The following is a 26,563-nucleotide window of genomic DNA, read 5'->3' as shown; positions in this document are numbered from 1 at the left end:
TTTCTTATAGATGCTGTGGCTGACTGGGCTTGACTTTCCCCCAAGGTCCTGCGCGCCGTATGCACCTCCCTCGAACTTTTGGAACACCAGAACGGAGGCAATTACCAGTTACAGCTCCTGGGCTCCCTCTTCCCCGGACTCAGCTGCCCTCAAAGCTCGGCATTGCTCTTATGCTCCTGCAGCCCCACAGTGCGAATGAAGGGAAGAATGCAAGGAAGGAGCCTATCAGGGCTCTAGACAGATATGGCCCCCCTGGTCTCTGCAGCATAGAGCATATTCCCTCCGTCGTTAGAGCGCACTGGTGCTCTATAAATACGCAATGCCCCCGGGGGTGGAGTGCACCAAAGCTCCAAATGGACTGTGCGGCCCCCGTTCACCAGGCAGGCAAGAGCCTGCCACTCACCGGACTCTTCAGGCTCATCACGGCGGCGATTTTTCCGACGGAGAGCCCTGGACAGGGTGACTCCCTCAGCTTCCCGTTTTGTTGTCGAGGGAGAGCACACTCCCGAGCTGGACCCAGAAAACGCTTCACTTTTCGGGCACTTTCGGGGACATTCTCAGGCTCCTACGCGCTTACTCGCTGAAGGGAAAAACCTCCGTAGCATCACGGTTTCAAATGGAGCGAGCGGAGCAGCGTTGTGGGCGGGGCCAGTGGAACAGGAAGCACAGCAACGGCGTACGTGGGTTACGCCGTCATCCCATTCCTCCACATGCCCACCGCATTTGCTGTTTATGTATTTCAACATTCAGTTATGATCAACGCAATTTAAAAAAAAAAACCTTTTAATGAATGCTTTCACAGGCTCCCAACGTGTTTCCCTTAAGCACACGTGTCTGCTCCCTGTCATTAGCCTAAATTCGTTTTGACAGTTGGCAGCTCGTGTACACATGTGAATCCCTTGTGCGCCCCACCCATGCAAGAGCTATAAAAGAGGAACAATAACAAGGAGGCACGCTTGCTCTAGTCATTCTGTTCCCACTCACCTGATCCTGAAATCGTGCCGTAACGCCTCCCTGCATAATGGCGATCCAGTCGTTTCTGGGATTGGAAACGGAGAATCAAGGTAAAACAACTACCCTGTCTGACATCTGATTAAAAGCTTCAGAAATGTAAAAAATTGCTGCAGAGCAGCTTACTTTAACAAGAGCTTTTTATGAAGAAGGGGATTCACACTCCTTGAAGGAACCAGTATTTATTGTAGTATAGTAAAGACCCCTGGGACACATCTGCTCACAGGTCCAACCACAATCCATCTCCCCCAACATTCCTAGTTTACAATCAGGTAGATAGTTGCTAAGAGACTGTAGCATTCCACGTTGTCATAACAATAGCTATGGTAGTGCACATCATGTTAACCCATGTAAAATACAACACATCTCCCCCCTTAAACAATAATGAACTATATAATAAAATGATTAATAAAAAAATATATTAAAAAAACTATGTACATATGTAATCCTGATATTTTGATGGCATTGTACATTGTCTTGAACTTGTTCTGACTTTAGCAATAGGCACACTAACAGAACCCGAATTGGCTTTACATGCAACCATGTTTTGTTTAGTATTAGGAGGCATGGCAACTTCAATGTCGGAGCATGGAGCTGCTTTCCTAGTGTTCCACCAATTACCATCATCCAGCTTCACACTGTTACCCTTTACCACAATTATCCTTTTGGGCAAAGACCACTTAGAATTACCTTTTTTTGCTTTATACCCAATAAATACTCTCACAAACATGCCTTGCATGAATTGACGTTTTGGTTTCACCATGTTCTTGTTAAAACGATCACAATAACCCCTTTGATATTTTTCCACTCTATCACGCACTTCCTCTAAGTTTGCATTGTATATTCCAGCTCTATTCATCCAAGGTGGCACAGCCACTGAACAAGGAATCCTTCCTTTAAGTAAGGCAAAAGGTGTTTCTCTTGTCACTGAATGTGGAGTTGTGCGGTACGACCACAACATGTCCTTGACACACTCCTCCATAGCTCTTTGTTTTTGCATGCTAATTGGATACATTCAACCAATACTCTGTTGAAACGCTCCACCAACCCATTTCCCCTCGGATGATAGACTGGCGTGGTAGTGTGTTTAATTCCCCACTTCCTCAGAAAACTCTCAAATTCATCTGATATGAACTGGGGTCCATTATCTGTAACAAGTTCAGTTGGGCAACCTTCCCTTCTAAAAATATCTTCACAAAATGCAATAACATTTGCAGACTTGACTTCTTTAACAAAGGCAACTTCTGGCCACTTTGAAAAGTAATCCACCATAACTATGGCAAACCTCTCTGATGCATTTAAAATATCGAAAGGTCCACATACATCAATAGCTAATTTATCCCATGCACCTTTAGGCATGGGCGACGCGCTTATGAAGGTTTCTTGAGAAGAGTGAGTCTTGTCGCTACACGCACAAGCCATGCAATCTCGAACAAAACGCTCAATCTGCACATCCATACCAACCCACCAAAAATCTGCTCTGATCCTTCTTTTCATAGCTGACATTCCACCATAACCTTCATGCATGATGTTTAGTAATCTGTTTCTCAATTTCTCAGAAACCACTAATCTACTACCTCTCCTAAGTAGACCTCCTATCACATTCAACTCAGACCATATTAATTTGAAGGAATTTAGATCCTTGTGTGCTTTCCATCCTTGTTCACAACTTAAAGCTTTTATAACCTTGTCTAGTACAACATCTTCCTCCAAAGTCTCCTTCCACTCAACTTCACTAATTGCTGTACACACATCTTTTATTTCAGCAACCATCCACTCATCATCTTCCTCCTCATATGTGCTCTCTAACGGTAGCCTAGATATGCAATCTGCATTTACATTCCTTACACCAGGAATATATTTTACATCAAATACATATTCTTGCAAACGGTATAACCATTTTGCTATTCTGGGAGTGGCCTTGCTTGCACCTCTAGTGGAGAATAGATCTATCAAAGGCTTGTGGTCAGTATGTAATTGGAACTTGGTTCCCCACACAAAAGTCCTAAAATATTGAATGCCCCACCAACATGCTAAAGCCTCTTTCTCAATGGTAGAATAAGAGTGTTCTGCCCCTTTTAGTGTGCGGGACGCAAACGCCACTACCCTTTCTTGTCCCTTATGCAACTGAACTAATACTGCACCTAACCCATTATTACTGGCATCGGTAATGATGATAGTTTGGTCATTAGGGTCAAATGGCCTTAATGACACAGCATTTATGATGCATTTCTTAATAGAGTCAACATTTTGTTGACATACTTCAGTCCATTCGAATTTGGCACCTTTCTTCATTAAGTTCCTAAGCTCTTGTACCTTGTCTGAAAAATGGTGAACAAATTTCGAGTAATACTCTGCTAACCCCAAGAATGACCTGAGTTGATCTCTATCTCTTGGGGCAGGAGCCTTTTCGATGGCTTCAACCAAACTACGTTTTGGTTTTACTCCCTCACTGGACAAAGTATGACCAAGATATTCCACTTCATTGACTCCGAATTTGCATTTTTCTAAAGCAATTGTGAGACCAGCTTCAGAAAGTCTGATGAGAACCTCTTCCAGAATTAAATCATGATTGTTTTCACCACTCCCCCATACCAACACATCATCTTGAAAAACCACTACATTTTTTAGACCAGATAAAATAGAATGCATCACTCTTTGGAAGACAGCTGAAGCAGACGCTAAGCCAAATGGCATGCGTTTAAACTGAAAAGCTCCTTCTGGAGTAATGAAGGAAGTGATGTGCTTTGAGTCTTTGTGTAACAGTATTTGATGGTATGCGTTAGATAGATCTAAAGTGGAGAAATATGTTCCCCCTTTGATGGTAGCTAGCATTTCATTTATTCGTGGGAGGGGATACCGATCTATCCAGATGTTGTCATTAACATCTCTCAAATCAATACACATCCTAATATTTCCATTAGGTTTTCGGGCCAAAACTACTGGACTTAGCCATTCAGACGCCTCAATTTTCTCAATGATATCTTCGTTACATAATCTGACCAATTCATTTTTAAGTTTATCTCTTAAAACCAAAGGTACATTTCTTACTTTATGTACTCTAGGGGTAGCATCTGCTTTCAAAATAATTTTGTGTTTGAATTTTTTCAAACACCCTAATTTTTTACTGAATAATTTGGGAAATGTATTAACCCATTTGAAGGTTGAGCTTGGTGAGGTTAGCAAGACTTGTTGTGGATGGTTAGGATTCAATACTATATCGAGTGCTCTCTGCTCTTTCCATCCTAAAAGAGATCTTCCTTTTTTAACTACAAATAATTTGGCAGTTATCTTCCTGTCTAAAAAACACATCTCAGTTTCTATGCAACCTAACACAGGAAGTTTTTTACCACAATACCCCTCTGGAACCACATCGGTGGGCTGCAATTCATTTACATTACCACCTAAACCTTCCCAAATAAACTTGTCTATAATAGTAAATGGGGAACAAGAATCTGCCCATACATGTACATCTTTGTTTCTAATTTTGATGATGCATTTGGGAGGATGATAACTATCTTGTTTGTTTGTGTCACATTTGAGAACTTGACTTGATTCAATGACCATGACTTCAATATCTTCATTCTCACCCTCACTATCATAGAACGACTCCTCCATGTGAGGCAAATTATCTTGAACTAATGCGTTAACAGACTTCGATATCACAGAAGAATTAGTACTTCTACACCATCTTGCAAAATGCCCTAACCTTTTGCATTTATGGCACCTCGTTTTAATTGCAGGACAATAAGTAGTATCAGCTGTGTGTTTCGGGCTGCCACACCTATAACAAATTTTAGGTTTAAATTTCACAACTTCTTGTTTGTTGAGAGATATAGGTTTGCCTGCTACCTTTTTCATATTACTTTTTATGATGTGTATATTGTCATCTTCTTTGACAACTTTTGGGGAAAGTGTATTTAGCTCTTTTACGTATCTGGAAGTGTTTTCCATCCGTTTGGCTACTGACAAAGTTTTATCTAAAGAAGGATCCTTTAAACCCAAAAGTTTTTCCTGTATTTTTAAATTAGACATTCTATTAATTAGTTGGTCCCTAATTAGATCATCCCTCATATCCTTAAATTTACATGTAACAGCCAACATTCTTAAATTTGCAACATATTGTTCGATGGTTTCTCCTGCTGCCTGTACACGTGAAAAAAAATTGTGTCTCTCTACCACAACACTGACTTTTTTTCCAAAGTTCTCTTCTAACGCTTTCAACGCAACTTCAAAAATATCAATGTTGCTGTCCCCTGAAGCTTCACTATCAGCGCTGGTTTCAGTCACAATGGCTTCCATTGAAGGTAATGTTTTTAGAACATTTCTTCCCTCCAAACCTAAAAATTGTTTTAAAATTACTAATTTTCTTAATGAAACGTAGTCAACACCCCCAATGGCTTCTAAGTAAGTTTCAAAAGTTTCTTTCCAGTGCTCCCATAACATGCATGGTTCACCTGGACTTGGTAGAAAATAAGGTGGCGCTGGAATTACTTGAGAAGACATTGTTCACTGAAATAAGTAGTTGTAGAGAGATACCAATAAGTTTGGGTGGTGCTGCGTTTTTTAATGAGCTTCTGTCAAAAAGGAGAATTTTTTTTTTTATTAAAGTTCCAATTAAAGTTTAAAAAAAAATTCAGTTAGTATATGAAGAAAAAAAATGTAACAATGAAGATGAAAGAATTGTTTTCTCCTTTTTTTTCTGAAAAATTTTTTTTTTCTTTTTTTTTTCCGTAGAATATTAATTTCCTTGAGCCATAGTACTTGTACAATAGTCCTTTGTTTGTTACTATTGCACCCCTTGGGAGAAACCAAATGTTAGTCCTTTGTTTGTTTTCGCAGCATAACCATGATCCTTTGTGTGTGAACGTGAGGAAATGTTCTTGCAAGCAGAATGGAGTCAGCCGGAAGACGAACGTTCCTGTAGAAGACTCGATGCACGAAAGCTCCAGGTACGTGCACAATTAATTTGAAATAAAGCGCAATTGTCGATCCGTGTATTCACGCTGTAGAAACAGTTGTTGATGGCTATTAGTGCACCACAAACGTGCCAAACACCCAAATGTCACTCAAAGTGATTGCTCAACAGCTCGGTAACAGTAACACCGGCAATAGTTGTTGTAGCGCCAGCGGTGGCACTCAAAGTGGCTCCAAGTAGCGGTGACCAGTAGTACCAATGCGGAACAACAGAACAAGTGCGCGCTGGCAATCCTCACAGCACAATAGCCAGCAGCCTCAGCATGCGTAGTGTCGGTCCGACGCCCGACTCAACGCAAACTTCACAATCCAGTCACCACTACACCAAATCCAAATCTGAACAAGACCACAGGGTCTCAGCAGCAATCTCAGCAGACCGTTAACATAACTCCACAGCAGCGCCGCTTCAGATTAACACATGAAGAACACTCGGTGCCGCTTCCCTGTATAATTCGGATTAACTTTCCACATAGAGATCACAATAAATGGTTACCAGATAGATGCTTGAAAGTTGATGAGCAATCAATGTCGCCACAAAGAATAATCCAGGGGTCACTCACAGTCCCAATTGGTTGTAGTCCGACTGTAAAAATGTTCATCTGTTGTAGGGTTACCTCCACGTTCGTCGCCAGTTTTATGAAGAAGGAGATTCACACTCCTTGAAGGAACCAGTATTTATTGTAGTATAGTAAAGACCCCTGGGACACATCTGCTCACAGGTCCAACCGCAATCCATCTCCCCCAACATTCCTAGTCTACAAACAGGTAGATAGTTGCTAAGAGACTGTAGCATTCCACGTTGTCATAACAATAGCTATGGTAGTGCACATCATGTTAACCCATGTAAAATACAACAGCGCTCACCTCTTGTTCATCATGCTCCGAGTGTCTGTTAGGATATTGTGCGCGCGGTATGTCCGGAGAGATAAGAGTGTGCGCGCGGTATGTCCGGAGAGATAAGAGCGTCCGCGTGGAATTCAAAAAAAGCCACGCCTCTAACAAAAACATCAGTATTCTAAGTTCGAGCAAATACCAAAAACGGTTACATTGAAAACAGTCATGTGGTTCTAATTAAAGGTAATACGAACAGAGAGGAGCGGTTGAAAGGTCAAATCATGCAATACAAATATCTACCAAAATACATGGCTCAAAGAGAAATCAGAGTAAAATACATGAGTAATCTCTAATATATGATCAGGACAGTTAACATTAATGATTTGGCAAGAGGTATCATTAGGTGGTGCAGGTATACATAGACTCAGCAAGTATTATACAAAGATACAGCAAGAATCATGGTGAATTACAGTGAATAATAGTGAAATTGCGAGAGGTGCCATTAGGCGATTCTGGTATATATAGACTCAGCCAGTATTAGACACTGACACAGAAAGAGTTATGAAGTGGAGGCCTGTCTCGAAACTTCCTTATGTTCGTTCAGACCCCTTAAGGAATCGCTAAATTTGCGATTTCTTAAGTTTGCGTAAGCATTTAAGAAATCGCAAATAGTGATTTCTTAAATGCAATGTAACACGCACCCAAGTTGTGCGATTTCTCCTTAAGAAATCGCAAATTACCACCAACTTCAAGTTGGTGGTAAGTTGCGATTTCTTTGAAATATGCACTTTTTTGCATATTTCAAAGTGCCATGTGGTGCACATACATGCCCTAAGGGCATGTATGTGCGCCATATGTGCACACATGCTGATTTCAGGGGTGCATCAGGGTGTCATCATGACACCCTTGCACCTTTGAAAATATTCTCAAATTTGCGATTAGCAGATAGCGATTCGCAAATTGAGAAGGACTTCCCATTCATTGCTATGGGCCTCCTGGCCCATAGGAATGAATGGGAAGGTATTCCTTAATTGCGATTTCGCAATTTGCTAATCGCAATTAAGGAATTTTAAGAAATCGCAAAACATGTGCGATTTTTTAAATACATCCCGTTTTGTAATTCTCAAATAGCGATTCTCAAAAAATCGCTATTTGAGAATCGCAAATGGAGATGATGATACATATGCCCCTTGGTCTCTTTTGTCAATGTGCATGCTTTGCAATGCCCACATTTGAAATGTCTTCTCATTTGGTTCAAATTCCACTGGCTCAAAAGAATAGTCTTTTGTTGTTCACTTAGAAGGGACCTCACAATGTGGTTCTTCACGCTTTTACCTTTTTTGAAGGCATGCATAGGTACCGCAGGGGTTTCTACCTCATCCGCCACCAAAGACCAATGTTGATTTATTATCCTCTTGATCTTACTGCGCGTGCAGAATGTAGTGGCACAGATACTTCTGTCATGTGGTGCCCCTGTGCGTTGTGTGGTCTCTAAGAGAACTTCTCTGGGATAGAACCAAGCCCTCTTACGTGACCTGTTCAGTAAGCTTTTGGGCAGGATGTATGACGTTACAACGCACACTTTTACAACGCATGCACTTACAACGCATTTTTTACAAAGCATAATCCATTACAACGCATGACATTACAACGCATGACACTACAACGCATTTTTAAAAAATACCTTTACAACGCATTTCCATTACAACGCATACTACCTTTACAACGCATACCATTACAACGCATAATATTAAATTACAGTTAAGGTAAGTATTAGATAGTATAGGGGTAAAAATTACTATTCTAACTCCAGGGGGTGCAACAGGAGGGTAAGTGTTGGATAGTATAGGGGTAAAAATTACTATTCTAACTCCAGGGGGTGCATCAGTAGGGTAAGTGTTGGATAGTATAGGGGTAAAAATTACTATTCTAACTCCAGGGGGTGCAACAGTAGGGTAAGTGTTGGATAGTATAGGGGTAAAAATTACTATTCTAACTCCAGGGGGTGCATCAGTAGGGTAAGTGTTGGATAGTATAGGGGTAAAAATGACTATTCTAACTCCAGGGGGTGCATCAGTAGGGTAAGTGTTGGATAGTATAGGGGTAAAAATGACTATTCTAACTCCAGGGGGTGCAACAGTAGGGTAAGTGTTGGATAGTATAGGGGTAAAAATTACTATTCTAACTCCAGGGGGTGCATCAGTAGGGTAAGTGTTGGATAGTATAGGGGTAAAAATTACTATTCTAACTCCAGGGGGGTGCATCAGTAGGGTAAGTGTTGGATAGTATAGGGGTAAAAATGACTATTCTAACTCCAGGGGGTGCAACAGTAGGGTAAGTGTTGGATAGTGTAGTGTAATATTATGCGTTGTAATGGTATGCGTTGTAATGGTAGTATGCGTTGTAAAGGAATGCGTTGTAAAGGTAGTTTTTAAAAATGCGTTGTAGTGTCATGCGTTGTAATGTCATGCGTTGTAATGGATTATGCGTTGTAAAAAATGCGTTGTAAAGGTAGTGCGTTGTAAAAGTTGCGTTGTAAAGGTTGTTCCCCTTTGGGCAGCCTCTGTCCACGAATCGATTGATAAGTTCATCAGCTTCAGCAAAGAAACCGGATTTTCTTGAGCAGTTCCTGCTGAGTCTGAGGAAGTGGCCCTAGGGCAGATTTTCCCTCAGACTCCTCGGGTGGTGACTTGAGTATCGTAGCAAAGTGTTCCTTTCACTGTTTTTTCTATATTATGTGGTATGGAGCAAACCCTCTTCTTCTTTAATAGTAATATCAAGGGAATGTATGGTCCAGTTACTAAATGCAAGGGAAAACCAGATGTCACTTGATATTTTGTTAAGCCAAACATGGACATTCTTTAGAGTGTTTTCAGAGTTATTTCACTGCCTATCCATATCATCAATACATCGTCGATGTATTGTCTTCACAATCCTATGTTGTTGCTATATGGGTTGCTGGTATTAAATATTCTAAAAATGGTCCATGTAGAGGATTGCCAGATCAGGTGCAAATCCTGCACCCATCGCCTTCCCTTTTGTCTGGATATAATAATTTCTTTGAAAGAAGAAAACGTTTTCGGTCATAACAATCTCGAGGAGCTTTATTATAAAGTGAGTGGGGACCTGTACAGGTCTGGGTCTTGTATCCTGTACTACTCTTATTACATCCGGAGATGATTTCCAGGGGATGCTGGGGTAAAGTAAAGTTATATTCATTGTCAATAGAAGCTGCTCGGATGGATTAAAGGCCAGATTGTCAACCAATTTTATGGTCTCCATGATGTCCCGTAGGTAGGCCACCGTGGATTAAGCATTAGGTTTCAGGAAAATGTCTATGTATTTACAGAGAGGTTGAAGTGTCGAACCACATCCGGAGACTATCGGTCTCCCAGGTGGCTTTTCAATATTTTTATGGATCTTGGGCTGAGTATATATGGTCGGCAGTCTTGACTGTTTTTTGTTTAGGAACTCATACTCTAGTTCGGTGAGAAAACCTTTTTTAAGACCTCTGGCAGGTACTTTCTTATGGATTCTGAAATTTCTCGACTGGGTTCACCTTTCAGTTTTGTATAGTTAGCCTCAACTGCTAGCTGGGAAAGAATCTCTGTTTTATAGTCAGTAGTATTCTGCACCACTATTACCCCGCCCTTATCAGTTGATTTAATCACAATATCATTATTCTTTCCTAGTGATTCTAGGGCTTCTCGTTCCATTTTGGATCTATATTGTATTTCACATAATCCTTTTTGGCAGTCATCACGTCCCTCATCACTACTTGCTATAAGGCAAGAGCTTTGTGGGACATGAGGTGAGAGGGAGGTGTGAAACCTGAAGGTGGTCTCAGTCCTGTGTTAATGAATTGTGGTTTTGTTGGGATTTTATTGAAATAGTGTCTAAAACATACTTTCCAATAGAATTGATGTAACTCTATCTTGAGGTTAAACGTATTAGGTAAAGCAGTTGGTATAAGAGAGTGGCCTTTGCATAAAATACATTCTTCATTTTGTGTGGAGGTATAATTTGAAAGTTTGACAATCAGATTTAGCCAGTTTCTGCCAAGGTTGCTATTCTGTGTCAGGGACTGACTAGTGATGTTCTTATTTACATTCAACATACTTTTGTCAGGGTCTGCAGGGTCTACCATCTGTAGTGGTGTTGTCTTGCTTGAATTTCTCCATGTGTTTACTGTGGAAATCTTACTTGTTTCTTACCTCTGTTTCTGTGCCTCCCCCATCCTTGATCTCTGCCCCTGCCATTGGTCCATTTTTGGCCTCACCCTCTGAATGGGATCCATTGGCAGTCCCTTATAAAAGGGCCCTGTTGTTGCCCTTGGTAGATGTCGTTCTGATTAAACCCCCTGCACTGATACTAGGTCTCTCTGTGTCACTATTAGAGCCACTGGCAAATGAGGAGTCAGAAAAAGTTGTGTATCTCCTGCATCCTCCTTTCACTGTTTTTGGAGCAACCGTGATTAGAGAACCTTCACAAAATGTATATATTATAAAGGATTTTGAAAATATATACATTTGTTTTATGATTTCAAACAGTTCCAAGTGTGTTCTGTTCGATTTGTTTCTCGCACGCCGGCATTGAAAATTAATTTAGCATTTCTTGTCTAAATGAATGCTAGTAGGGCCACATAGCTTCCTACAGGAAGGATACTCCATTGCAATGGCTAAGGACTGTCCTTACCGCCAACATAATGATCTGCCTGCAGAACTTTGAAGCGGACAACGATGGAGACTACTCCGTCTCCACCGTGGCCAAACTTCTCCAGTGGCCTCAGGGAGTATGGGCCGTTGGAGAAATGACTATATGTTCAGCCACCAAATTTAGAAGAGAGGACACATAGCCGTTTTTTACTGCCCGCCACTGCCAAGAAAACTCAGGTGGAAAATGGCAGTAAAAAACAAAAATTCCCCCTCGCCATGGGACTTATCTCATTTTGAGGTTTTGTTTTTGAAAATAAAAACACTTTGAAATGTTGCCTATGGCTCCGTCATATTTGACGGAGACATACAGCAAAGTTCCAATACATTTACCGGAGCCACATTGACAGCGGTTCCTGTGAATGGTAGAAATGCCCGTTGGGCAGAAGGCAATTTCTGATTTTGTCATCGCTCACTGTTTCTAAGCTGTACTTTCTGAAAATTGAGTTCTAACTCTGAGGAATACAGGTAGGCACAATTCCGTTTGCTTTAAGTGGTGTTTGACAGAGGAAAGATGTTCCAGAGTTTATAAAATTCCTTTATAAACTGGAGTAAAAATGTAAATACAATGACCACAGATCAGTGAACTGCTTCCCCTTTCTCAGACATGGCTAAACAACTCATCGAACCAAACAGGCGCAGTGGAGCGTGGATGTTTGCTGGTAGAGGAAGGAAGTGGAGGATGGGTACAACGGGGTGACGTGGTGCCAGATAGTTTCATGAAGTCCCCTTAGAAACGAGCGCCAGTCAGACACCAGAGCATCCGCTTCTGTGAAGTCATCAGAGTGTAACCCACAGGGGGCAGAGAAATATATTTTCAATTGCTTCTCTTATATGCAAACAATGTTAATTGTTCAAATTTCTCATGTTGACAGACTATGAGGTTGGAGATTTACAGCCATTCAACGAGTTTTACATAGTTTCGCGTGACCAACTCCAAGATACGTAATTTAAAGACACATCAGACAATGTAACATATTTATATTTATAATTCAGTGAAAAAACCATAGGTTTCACACACGTTATAGTTAGGAATTAGCATTTAAAAAACCTTAGAAATTCAGTGAAAAAACCATAGGTTTCACACATGTTATAGTTAGCTGGACATTTTACTCGTAAAAAACCAATGAAATTCCCCCGTTATAGTTAGTTCAGCTAACTATAACTCGCGCGCCCGCAATGCACTGCTGATGACGTCACATATTACATCACTCATGACATGGTCAGTGACATCACTCATGACATCACTGATGACATCTCAAATGACATCACTGATGACCTCACTGATGACATCATCCAGTGAATGTGTGTTTTTCTGAAAATTAAATATGTTTTATATATGTATATCTCAAGGTCGATGGAAGAATAAATGGGTATATTACTGTCTAAATGGATGATTTCTTTTTGAAAAATTGATTGTGTAACTGACTGATTAAGTGTATCATAGTGAATACATGGCTTAGTGAGTAATGTTTAAATATATAAATATCTGTATCAGTCTCTCACTTTGTGTATAAGTGGCTGCATGGGTTGGTGAGTAGCTACATGGGTGTCTATATAGGTTATTAGTTGTTTTTTTTAGTATCAGTATGAGTGTCTGCATGGTTCGGTGGGGGGTATGACGTAGTGCATAGGTGCATGAATGAGTGACTCACTGTTTGTATGTGTTGAACACAGCATGTGTGCAGGACTGCATGGGTGGATGAGTGTGTGTATGGGTGTGTTAGTGAGTGAATGACTGTCTCAATAGTGTCTTTATGAGTAACTACATATGTTTAAAACTAGTATATGTGACTATTGGTTTATATATGTGAGTATATGTGAGAGTGAGAGATTGAAAGAGTTCCTGTATGAATAAGTATGTATTTCTATAAGTGATTGTTTAAAAGACTAAGTATGTGTAAGTTTCCGTAGAAGTAAGTGTGGTGGTGTGTGTATAACTGTATATGCAAGTAAATGTATGTTTGATTCTTTATTAGCATGAGTGACTATGTGTGTGAGTAGCTCTATGGATGAGTGGCATTGTGTAACAGGATGTATAGGTGTATGAGTACATATGATAAGTGAGTACATGTATGAGTGACTGTATTGGACTGTTGGTGAATGAGTGGATGTGTATGTGGATCTTAGAATTACTGAAGAGGTTGTTGTAACTGTTATTGGTATGTCCATTGTTTTGTAAATTTTAGTCTCTATTTTTGAATGTGTGTATCAAAGGTTTTATTAGGGGAAGAGGAGGTCTGCCACTCTATCACAAGGATGATGTCATCAGTGAGGTCATCAGTGATGTCATTTGAGATGTCATCAGTGATGTCATGAGTGATGTCACTGACCATGTCATGAGTGATGTAATATGTGACGTCATCAGCAGTGCATTGCGGGCGCGCGAGTTATAGTTAGCTGAACTAACTATAACGGGGGAATTTCATTGGTTTTTTACGAGTAAAATGTCCAGCTAACTATAACATGTGTGAAACCTATGGTTTTTTCACTGAATTTCTAAGGTTTTTTAAATGCTAATTCCTAACTATAACGTGTGTGAAACCTATGGTTTTTTCACTGAATTTCTAAGGTTTTTTAAATGCTAATTCCTAACTATAACGTGTGTGAAACCCATGGTTTTTTCAGTGAATTTGCAAGGTTTTTTAAATGCTAATTCCTAACTATAACGTGTGTGAAACCCATGGTTTTTTCAGTGAATTTGCAAGGTTTTTTAAATGCTAATTTTTTTTTTTCTTCTATTTTTTCTAACATATTTTTATTTTAATTTTCTTACCTTTTATAAAGACTATGATTAAATTTTTACAATTCTTTAATATGTTTTTTTTAATATATTTTTTAAAATAAACATGTAAAATTTATTTGCAGTACTTTTTTTCTATTTTTTTTTAAATATTTTTAGTACGCGTACCGTAAGCTCACGGTAAGCGTACGGTTTACGCAACGTCCGTAATTTTCCTACGCTGCTTGCGTATAGTTACGCAATTTGCGTAGCCGCGCGTACTCCGCGTGGGACGCGTACGCGTGTACGCTACACGCGCACGTTACGCGGAAGTGCCGGGAGTGACTGTTATGCGCATGCGCGCAAGCGCGTGTCTTTTTTACGCGCATGCGCACTTTTGCCGTAAGCGTACCGTAAGCGTACCGTAAGCGTACGGTAGGTCATGTGATCATGAAACACAACTTTTGATTGGTTGAAACTACTTTCAGTTCTAGAACTCTCCTACACCACACCCATTCCCCTCATTTCTGCTTGTGATCCCTTGGAAGAAGGAGCTGGTTTGTCTTTGGGATACGATGGCAGAACAGCAGAGCTCTTCTGAGAGTGAGGCTAGCACTAGCAGCACTGTCTTGAGGCAGAGATCGAGGAAACAAAAGCCCTCTTATGTATGGGATTATTTTACTTTTCCTGAAGGCCAGCAAAAGGTAAATGCACCCTTAGTGACTTGTAAGCTGTGTAAGCGTGTACTTTCTAGAGGTAATCCTAACAGGAAGTATTCCTTTGGGAATCACACCATGAAGAGACACCTCCAGGATGTACACAGAAGGACACATGGTCATCTTTTTGGAGGTAACTCTTCAGAAAGACAAGCCAGTACATCCACAGCAGCTCAGCCTGAACCATCATCTGCAGGGCTGACTCCTTCTTCTGCAGGTCAGGTGAGCCCTTCATCTGTGGGGGGAGAATCTCCTTTTGCTGGCCCTCTGGAAATCAACCCTCGATTTCGGAAGGTTGATATTCGATGCACATTTTGTCAAGATCTAATTTGCTATAGGGAGACCAGTGTTTCCCTAGTGAACAACAAAATAGATCAGCACATTTGTCGCTTTGAATAATTTTCCCATGCTTCCTTTCCTCTGTCCCTGCATGAACACAACGGTTCTTTTAAGAGCCAACCTTATCTTTCATCTTTTTTTTACATATGTTTTTAAAAACTTTTTTTTATTTTTTTTTACCGTACGCGTACGGTGCGCGTACTTTTTTTTTTTTTTTTTTAAAAAACACTAAAAATCAATAAACACATTACAAGGTCCTTGAGAGACTACAATTATTATTATTGACTTACCATACTCACTGAAAAAATATTTATTCATTTGATTTTTTTAAAAATAGTTTTACAAATGGTTCTAGTTTTCGAAAATTTTCTATATCAATCTGAAAAAAAAGAAAAAAGTATTAATATTTTTAAAACAATTTATAATACAGTACACATATTTACATTTTCCAAAAAATATTTTTGCCTTATTTTTGCTGTTTTCAGAATATATTGCATTTCACTATAAATTGTGAAAGCAATTGCATTCATCATTTTACAGCGGGCAAAAAAAAAATAACAATCACAAAGATTGTATTAAACCCCACTCGCTTGTAAATACTGTGCATGATTATACATGGAAAGGAGCTGGCTGTGTGCTAAGAGTCAGCTTCTGCACCAAAAAATCGCTCCCCCTACAACAAAAACAATTTCCATTTCTATTATTCATTTCTTAAGTTACCACATACATCCCCTCTCAAACTCTAAACTCACCTTTAAAATTAGTTAGTTGTGAAAGAAATGTGACACTCAAACAGCAGATTATCAGAGCCAGGATCTCTGTTGTGTTCACCTCTCTCCTCTCAGCAGAACCAGATAATGGCAAACTTTCCCTCTATTTTTCCACACATATACATGTAAGTTTCAAATCTCAGTGCTTCCCCCTTTTTTTCAAATGTAATCACACATTTCTATTGGTTGAAAACCAACCCTTTTCCAAAAGTACCCTTCCCCCAACTTGACTTCTGCCTAGTACCCTTCCCCCAACTTGACTTCTGCCTGCTACCATAGCAACAGCTCATGGAACACTGCTGTGTGGAGTTAGGTCAGAAGTTCGCCACACAATGTTTCAATTCCACAGAGCAAGAGTGCTTGACTTTTCAAACCTAACAGCAAATCCATAGTACTGTTCTTTGGTAACACATTTTTTTGTACCAATACAAAACATGCTTCTATTAGTTTACACATACAGCCTAGTTTTTATTCTAGAATGGTATGAAACAGCCAATCAGTTCTTTTTGTTTTGAAAAAAATATGTATGCCTCCATTTCCAAACTGTCTTTCTTTTCATATTGCCATTCTACTGAAAGACACCTCCTGAGTGCATCCAGTTCTCATTTGAAGATGTTCACAGTGTGGATTGTAGGGCACAGCTATGTCTTCTGGAGTGAAAAGTTTGCAGAGAAAACAGGTATGGTGAGAGACCTTGCTTTGCCAAATGTAGACATTAAATGGATTGGTCAGAGAGGGTTAAAGTGGCACCAATTGATGCCATTGGTGAAATCCTTCATGCAAATCCAACACCCTGACCTCATAATAGTGCACTGTGGTGGCAATGACCTAGGCACTTTGACTGGGGTAGGTCTGGAAATGCTTATGAAGGACACTTTTGCACAACTGTTTTCACTTTTCCCTAAAACTGCCTTTGTGTTTTCCAACATATGCCAAAGGCAAAAATGGAACTGGTCCAATCATTTCTGTCCACAGATTGACAAAGCAAGAAAGCACGTCAACAAATCTGTTTCTGCTTTCCTCCGTGACTATGGTATGGGTGCCATTTACCACAACAACTTGCGTTATGACATGCAAGACATTTATAGAGGAGATGGTGTGCACTTCAATGATGAAGGGAACAGAGTCTTCCTTTTGAACCTTAGACTCTGCATCGGTACTTACTTGTAGGTACCACTAAAAAAATGACTTCATAAACACAACAGCTCTTTTTAGAGCTCCCTAATATCTAAACTCTTAAATCTGCTTTTCATTTATTTATTTTTATTTTTTTACCGTACGCTTACCGTAAGCTTACCGTACGCGTACCCCGTGATTTTTTTAAAAATCAATAAATGTTTTTTTTGTACTTTTCTGTCCTTCTTTGACCCCCTTACAAATGTTAGGGGGTCTGTAACTCTCCTCATTGCCCCCTTTTCTTGTTTTCACTCTTTTTTTTCAGAGTGAAATACACAAAATGGCGGCCGCCGCTTCCTGGTTTCGGCCGATTCGAATGTTTACTAAGATCTAAGAGCCAATCAGAATCACGCTCGCGCACGCCACCGTACGCTTACGGTAAGCGTACGGTAAGCGTACCGTAAGCGGGCTCAGATATATATATTGATTTAAAGGCTATTTTCTCAGAATCTACTGAACAGATTTACACCAAACCTACAAAAGGCACTTCCTTGACCTAGGGACTACCTCTCTGCCAAATTTCGAGTAATTCTGTTCAGCCGTTCGGGCTGTAGCTCGTTCTAAAGGTCCTATGGAAAAATGCATGGGAAAAACGCGTTTTGGGACCCCCCTTTTATCTCAGCCCCCGCTTGACGGATCCCCCCGAGACTTTCAGGGAAGGAGCGGAGCGTAGCGCCCCACCTATTTTGAGAAATTCGCGAGGATTCATCGACCGGCGCCAAAGTTATTCAAAATAGAATGTTGAGGTTTTCCTATGGAAAAAGGGGTCCTAACTATAACTACCTACTGGCGACCGCCAGTAGGTAATGCATGGTAGGCAAACAGATAGGTATACCTTCTTCATTGAGATTAAACAGACCCAGATCTGACACCCGTAGGATGTATGAGTGTCACAAGAAACACTTAGAAGCAGCATTTCCAGACTTCACAGGCTAACAACACTGGCCGAAAGGAACGAAGCAGCAGCCTTCTCACAGCCCGGCCATAGAATGACCTTCCAAAGCCCAGCAGGTGGGACAGATAGACACATTCTAATGCCCACGTTTGGACAGTGTCTCACACCCTCCTATACACCGGGCCAGTGTTTGCTGCTCTGGCACCTCCCAGGCTGCGGGGAGCAGCTTCCCCAGAGCAGCCCCCGCCTCCGGCAGAGCCTTCCGAAGTCAGCGGCTCAGAGATGGGCTGCAGGCGAGGGCGCCACGAGGCCCACACTCCTGCGGTTTACTTGGGACTCTTGTGCGCTTTGTTGTGTAACGCTTATAGTGATCCCGCTGCACCTTACAAATATACATGATGATGTAAGCACTGGAGAGTGGTAGTGAGCTAAACAAGAACTGATTCGTTCTCATAGCCTATGGAATGGATGCCTACATTCGAAGCATCAAGATGCAAGTCCAGCAGGAGGTATTTGTTTTATTTTATTTAGAGTGTACATATATCACATCTTACTAAATACCTGGGATTATACTCGGAAGATAGGCAAAACGTGCAATCCAGGTGTTTCCCCAACACATCCTTGAATGAGACAGAGTCTCCCAAGGGTAGTTGGCCTCAGGGCTCACCGATGGACCCCCCACACAAACGCCCAAGTTGTACAGCAGCCAGAAGTGGGATCATGTGTACTGGATATATGAACCATTGTTTGGTTTCAAAGAGTGTTAACAGTGACGGCTTTCTCAGGACTTCCCAGTTTTACCGAGTTCATATTTGACACACTGAAGCATGACTTGTTTCTGTAGTCACAACAAGCATCTATGTACTAAAACCCCACAAAGCCAGAGATAGCCCTGGATGCAGCCAGTAGCGTTTGACATGATTTGCATGGAGGGGGTGCTCCCTAGCCCTGCAGGGGGTTTAAGGAAGAGCTGGAGGGTCCCACCCAGAGACCTGTCTGCACCAGAGACCAGAGCTCTGCTGATGCTGCACCATGTCCTGGACTCCCTGCCTCCTCCTCATGCTCGGCACCCTCTGCTCATGTGGGGGCAATTCATTGTTTGAGACGTTCATTATAGTTACTAAGAGACCAATGCAGTGATGTAAACTCAAATCTTCTCTCGTTCTTATTTCCAGGTTCCATTGCGCAGTTCACGCTGACTCCTCGGGTCCCTTCTGTGTCTGTGGCCCCTGGAGGGACAGTGACTCTCTCCTGCACTGTGAGTGGTTTACCTTCCATTGAGAGCAAGTACCCAGGCTGGTACCAGCAGAAAGAGGGCAGTGCCCCGGTGCTACTTGTCTACAGTACTAGTAACACTGCCAGAAGTGCCAACAACAGACCCGCTGGGATCCCTGCCCGCTTCTCTGGTTCCGTCTCCGGGACCACCATGTCTTTGACCATCAGTGCGGTTCAAGCAGGCGATGACGCTGACTATATCTGCAAAGTTCATCACTGGGAGGGTAGCACGCTACATTGTACACAGTGATGTGACCCTAAGGGGAAGTGAGACAAAAACCTTCAGCTCTAGAACACTGTCACCCCTTGTAACATGCGTTGAGCACACAATAACTCAAGGAGAAGGCAATCTGAAAACACAACAAGGCCAACATAGTGAATGGTGCTCATGTGGAAATGATTTTGCACATCTCAATGCAAGTGTGCAAAAGGTACTACTGTCTTTGCTAACATAGAAATTAGGTGCACATCAACATTGGCATTAATGCTAATTTCCTGCACCTTCCTGCACAAAAACAATCCCGCATGCATCACAGATACATTTGCACCATGGTGCAAGGCTGCCTGTGTTGGCGCTAGGCTGTCAAAATAGCACCAGCGCATGGGAAAGGACAGGACTACGCCATATTGCCTGAACTACTGTGCATTCCTGCCATTCCTTCCTCTGTCACGCAGGGCAGCGCTCCTTGGTGAATTGTTGCGCTTCGTGACTTTTTCGTAAACCTGCCCCACTGTGGCCAATAAGTCTAGAGGGATTAAATCACAAAACATACTCTTATTAGGCTAATTCACTTCACAAGCTAGCTTCTGGTGGTAAACAACTCACGTTTACATTCACATTAGCTTGCAGGCAAAGTTGTGGAAAGATGACAAACATTTGATTATTCACAAAATTACAAATTTTCTCAACTTTGAAACATTTTGATAGTGGAATTTTCATTTTGAACACTTCTAGTTTTAATATGTCAGTCTTGAAACAACACAAAAAAGTAAAAGTAAAGTTACTTTTAAATACTGCAGTTCTTACTTCCCGCCAAAAATATTTTGGTTTTTGCTCACATTAAGTTGAAGACAAGTATCAATCAATCAAGGGTTTGGTAATGCGCAACTTCTCACCCATATGGGTCTCAAGGTGCTGTGGTGGTAGGGGGGCTTGAGGGGGGTGCAGCTCCTGGAAGTTAACGGTGATTCGTCGAAGAGCCAGGTCTTGAGGTCCTTCATGAACTTTGATAGTGTTGTTGTCTGTCGGAGGTGGAGAGGGATTATGTTCCATGCTTTGCCTGTGAGGAAAGAGAAGGAACAACCTCCTGTTCTGGTCTTCTTGTTGCGTGGCACCGTAGTAAGAGAGAGCTGGGCTGAGCGGATGGATCTTTGGAGTGCGTGGAACAAGAGGCAGTGGTTCAGGGAGGCAGGTCCTGTGTTTTGGAGGGTTCTGTGGTCATGGGTGAGAAGCTTGAAGGTGATTCTCTTCTCAACGGGGAGTCAATGTATTGTTTGTGGGTGTTGGGTTATGTGGCAGTGATGAGGTAGGTTGAGGACTAGTCTGGCAGAGGTGTTCTGGATGTTCTGGAGTTTGCGGGTGAGGCTCTTGTTGATCTTGGCGCAGAATGCGTTGCAGTAGTACAGTCTGCTACTGATGAGGGCATGGGTGACGGTTTTCCTGTGCTCGAGAGGAATCCAGTTGAAGGTCTTACATAGGAGATGGAGGGTGTGAAAATAGGAGGAGGAGACGGTTTTGATTTGGCGGTCTGTGAGAAGTTGGCCTGGCATATGCTGGTCACTAGTTATAGTGGCCACCTTGCACCAGTCCAATTCGACTCTTATGGTAGATAGGTTTAAGACAACCTTTTAAAGAAAGCTATCCTATTGGTAGCTGTGTAGAGCAGCCTTCAGGCTAAGTCTCAGAGGAATGTAAAGCAGCTTGTTTTACCTTATAATCTCTTGAATTACCAAATGAAAGGGCACCACACAGGTATATATATCAAATATATATGTATTTATTACTAGACACACTCTACTAATCTCTTTATGAGATTAGAAGTCAGGAACATATGCAAATATCAACGTTTCACAATAAGTTAAGCACAAATATGGCTTGGGCCCTAGGGGCGTACCAGACCATATGCTAAAAAAGAGGTTTAGGAAAGTCGACTTGCAAGGGGACAAGGCCTAGGGCCTGTAGAATCGCTGGGGCTTCACTAATCCACCCAAGGCAGGTAAGTAAAAGACCCACGGGAGACGCGTGCAGTGTGAGAACACAGCCGCGGGTTCCCTATTGATTTCAATGGAGCAAGTCGCGGTTAGATTTATAAAGTTTATGGGTACTTCTAGAGAGTCCACAAGCAAGTCACTTACAAGTTAAGTAGTTCGAGGGCCAACACCCACAGGAGCAGCAGAGTGCACAAGTTACCTCACCCAGGGAAGCCAGGTGCACAGGTGTCTTTTGGTGTTGGGTCGCGTCGTCGTTTTCTATGGAAGCCGAAGAAGTTTTGCTGCTTGCGAAGACTGGAGAAGTGTCCGGTGGAATCCAAGGCTGGATTCAAGATGAATAAGACCTGAAAGCAGAAGGGACAGTGTTCACAGTCACTTGCCAGTGACCCGGGGCCAGGAAGATGGATGCCCACGGAAGTCGGGTGATTTCAGGTGATCAAGGGTGTTTTCACTCTTCAGCCATGAGGTCCAGGAGGCATCGACAATGACCAGGAGCTGGATTCGGAGTGTCCCACAAAGTCTGCAGCTTACTGAGGTGTCGGCAACCGGATTGGAGCCAACAAGCCTTGGCAACAGCAAGTCTTGTGGAAGTTGAAGAAAGTCAGCGGTGCAGACCAGCAAGGTCTGAGGGACTCACCCAGTAAGGGTAAGTCAGGGCAGGCCTGCAGCAACCAGGGGAGCCCTTTGGTTTGTTGAGAAAGTCTTCAGGGGACCCACAAGCTAGCCAGCAAGGGATTGCGAAGATGCCTTGTGAGGATTCGCTTCACAGGAGCCCACGGTCACTCGGGACGAAGTAGGCCTCTGATTTTTTAGGGAAATCAAGCTGGAGGCTTGGAACATAGGTGGTCTAAAGCACAAGTTCGTAGAATTTCGTGAAGGGGTTGCACTCGACAATAGTGCACGGTACATGGGTATTGCTGTTCCTCATCACTCGTGGGGTCTAGTCACCTCAGCTCTGCTGGGGACTCACAATGGCCGTCGAGAAGTCAGGAAATCCACTTTCGGGGCTGCAGGGACTTCGGACTCCGGCGGGAGCGGGAAAGTTTGCGACTGTTGATTAAAAGTTTTGGTGCCTGCCAAGCAGGGGAGTCACTCCTTGACTCCAAGGGAGATTCTTCAGTCTTCCAAAGGTAGTGGACCATGAAGGGCCATGATTCTTCTTGTAAAGCGTCGTCCAGGGATATCTAACTTGCAATGGCAAGGGTTCCATAACTTATACTAAAAGGAAGGGAGGGACTAGCTCTATGACCACTCTTCTTGGAGGGTCAGGGGAGTGGGTGGTTACACCCACTTCCCTTTGTCCAGTTTCGTGCCAGAGCAGGGGCAGGTAGCCCCTGAACCGGTATGAGCTGGCATATGCACAGAGGAGCCTACTGCTCCCCCAGTGCAGGACTTCAAAGCACTCTAAGAGTGCACCCACCCAGCCCCAATACACTAAATCCTGTCTGGAAGGTGGTGACACCTCCCTGTGACAGGATGCCTATTGTTGGGCCTCCTCCTCTGTGAGTTTCAGTCAGCAGCAGGAGGGCAGCCCAGTGTCTGTGCTGGTGGCATCCATTTTGTGATGCCAGGGCTCTTTCAGATTTCTACTGTGTTTCCACAGTAGGTACATGTCGTCCCCTCTAGAAGGGTGGGATCATACTCCCACACCAGTTACTGGTGTGGGGGTATGATTCCAAGTTGTTTGACACCAAACACGGCATGTTTTGATGCAGTCATTCCAAAGTCAGCATTTACCGCTAGGTTATAATGCACTTAAGAGTATATGGTTTAACCGCATCCACAAACAGCCACAGAGAATAGACTCTGCCAGATGCAGAGGGGCCCTGTTCATGCAGAGGCACCCCCTCACATTGTAAACCAAGCACCCTGCCCTCAGGATTGATAGGGCCTGCCTTAGGGGTGACTGATTGGTTTATATGTGTGTGTAAGGTGAGATATAGGAACCTATACCTCAGTGAGGAGTGCTAACACTACCACACCCAGGCTGCAGTAGCAGGCCAGTGGTGTCAGATTTAGTCTCCTTCCCAGGGGTGGCATAATACGTGCTTCTGCCCCTGGTAGGCCTGTGAAGTACCTATGCCCTTGGTACCTAAGGTACCATATACTAGGGGCTCATAAGGTACCACAGTATCCAATCACTAGTGCATCTAATATGCACACCAGTCATTTAAGGGAGTAAGCAGATAGGCTGGGGTCCTGGATAGCAGGATCCCAGCCAGACTAGTCAAAAACCATTCAAACACCAGGAAAAAAGTAGGGGCAACCATGCAGTCAGATTCCACCTTCCTACATGGTCCATTTTGAGTTCAGAGTCCAGGATGATTCCAAAGTTGTGAGCGTGGTCCATGGGGGAGGGTGGGTTCCCAAGGGCAGGAGGCCACCAGGTGTTTTTCCAGGCATCGGGGTGTGGGCTCATGATGAGTACTTCGTCTTTATCCGTGTTGAGTTGAAGGCAGCAGTTCTTCATCCACCTGGCTACAGCTTCCATTCCTTCTTGAAGGTTGTGGTTGGAGATGTTAGGTTCGTTGGATAGGGAGAGGATGATTTGGGTGTCATCTGCAAAAGATACAATGTTGAGTCCATGGGATCTAGCGTTGGGTGCGAGCGTAGCCATGTGGACGTTGAACACGGTGGGGCTGATGGAGGATCCTTGGGGAACTCCGCAGGTGGTTGTGTGGGATACGAACGGAAGGGTGGGAGTCTGGCCTGCTGCATTCTGCCAGATAGGAAATAGCAGGTCCTTGTTACGGATTCCTGCGTTGTGTAGTCTGCGGGCTAGGATGCGTGAGAGACTGTGTCTAAGGCTCCATCAATCAATTAGGGAATTGTGAAGCACGCTACTCATCCGTAGGGGTTTCAAGGTGCAAGGGTGAGTGGTGGGGGGGGCAGCTACGGTCAGTTGAAGAGCCAGGTCTTGAGGGTCTTCCTGAAGATGTTAAGAGTGGGGTCGCGTCTGATGTTGATCAGGAGCTCGTTCCAGGTCTTTGCCGCAATGTAGGAGAAGGCTCTTCCACCAGTTCTAGCTCTGCGGATGCGCGGGGTTTCGGCGAGGGCAAGGTCAGCGGATCGGAGGTTTCTCTTGAGTACTTGGAAGGAGATTCCAGGTCTTGCTCACACGTCTGAGCAGTGGCCGCCATTAAGTAGGAAAGGGGGAGGGAAGCGCAACTGGGAAGTAGGAGCGAGAACTGGGAGAGTGGAGGGGCCGCTGGGGCAGCAGCAGAAAAAGGATGGCAAGAAACTAGGTTCTTTGAGAGCGCCTTTTTTAATCTGACTCAAATTGATATCATTGGCAAACGTGCAATGGAGAAAATATTAATTAAATATATGATTTGGGTGAAACTGAGGCGATCATCCTATACAGCTTTATGATTGGAAGAAATCTAGTTAGACATTAGGTGATTGGATGATCGCTACATTCGTAATGCGTCCGGTGAAGTTCGAATCGACGATAACAGGAAACAAGCCGGCGGACGGGAGAAGACACACACGAGAATGGGTATGATCAGTCGTTGGATTGGCTGATTTTAAACATGAGTTTTTTTCTTCATTTTGAATGTTGTTCCGGGTTGGTTTGTTACTATAAACATTGATACATAGACAGTGTACGTGTTGACCGATGGCGGACCAGGGTGTGAACATGAATTAAGTATGATAATGAGGGGATTTGAAATTCACGCATCGGATTGGGCAATTTATAATTTAAATATAGGGATTGGCGGGATACCTGGCTCACAGTCGATTTATCGGGCCGGACTGTGGACGCGACGAGATGCTTGGAGACTAACCATAGCCATTGCATAAGGTACGGGACTAGGGAATTTTTGGACGAGGAACGGTTAATAATAGGAGGATTGTGAATTACAAACTAGTAACTCTATTTCAGTGAGGAATAATTTGGATATTTTCTTGTTCATTATCAATACAGATTTGAGACTGGATGGGACAGAGGACTTTATTCTAATGAAAATTGGGATGCTGGAGACGGTTTAGATTAGAATTGCTCGATAACAGGTGAGAGCAGTGTGGTTTATATAACTAGAATAATTCAGATTGGGGAATAACTTTTAGAACAATTCAATTGGACAATTGAAGCTTACTTATTTTCGCTTTATTGATTTTTGACAGATTTATACACTTTGGAGGTAAAAAATACTTGGCGCTTGTTTAAGAATAGGATGACGATAAAATTACTTGTATAAGTTGAATGTGAGAAGTTTATTTTTAGATTTTAGTTAGAGATAAATCAATTTGAATCATGTTCTCCATAAAATTATTGACATTATTGTAATTATTCTGCTTTTGAGATATAACTGAAATAAAGGAACAACAGGTCAATGTTTATTCGGGAAGGACATTACAAGAAAGGAATAATTTGATGATTTTGAATATAGGAGGTGGGTGTTTTTTATGAACTATAAGTTAAGAGGAACAGCACTCAGTCGACATAGGTACAATACCTAATAGAATATATAATTAGGCTACACGGGTGGAATTGGGTGCAAGAGTAATAATTTGACTATTTCAGATCTGCAATCAATGGGAATGTAGGATATTTGCTGTACAAGTATTTCTTTCTGTAAAGTACATGAATTATTGTGATTTCTGATCTGCAACACATGTTATGAAGGACATTAGCTGAACAGGTATTTCCTTTTGTATATACAGTATGTTAAATAGGCAGGTTGCTTTAAAAATTTGTTTTGAAGTATTGTTTTTACATATCTGGTTCGTTTGATTTGCACTTTGTACTGGATTATGATGTTATGTTTTTACTTTACAGCCCTGATGATGTCCCAGAGGGGGACGAAACGCGTTGGCTGTGTAAATCATTAACTGTTTTGAAGTTGGATGATGAATGATGACTTTACTCTTGGAGATGAATAATTAATGCAAAATAAAGAACAGAACATGAAGCAGACATC

At 42.4% G+C, this 26,563-nt stretch overlaps 1 long non-coding RNA gene across 1 annotated transcript; it reads left to right on the top strand.

Annotated features, from left to right (window-relative positions):
- Nucleotides 1-707: 707 nt before the first annotated feature.
- On the top strand, nt 708-26,563 carry LOC146783305 (uncharacterized). Its single transcript, XR_014970684.1, has 4 exons — nt 708-1,064; nt 5,854-5,963; nt 25,567-25,652; nt 26,422-26,563. It is a non-coding gene; the product is annotated as an uncharacterized LOC146783305 (long non-coding RNA).

Source organism: Triturus cristatus, chromosome 11 (genome assembly GCF_964204655.1).
Source record: "Triturus cristatus chromosome 11, aTriCri1.1, whole genome shotgun sequence".
Lineage (NCBI taxonomy): Eukaryota > Metazoa > Chordata > Amphibia > Caudata > Salamandridae > Triturus > Triturus cristatus.
Note: the sequence above shows the minus strand (reverse complement) of the source record. Positions and strands in the feature narration are given on the sequence as shown.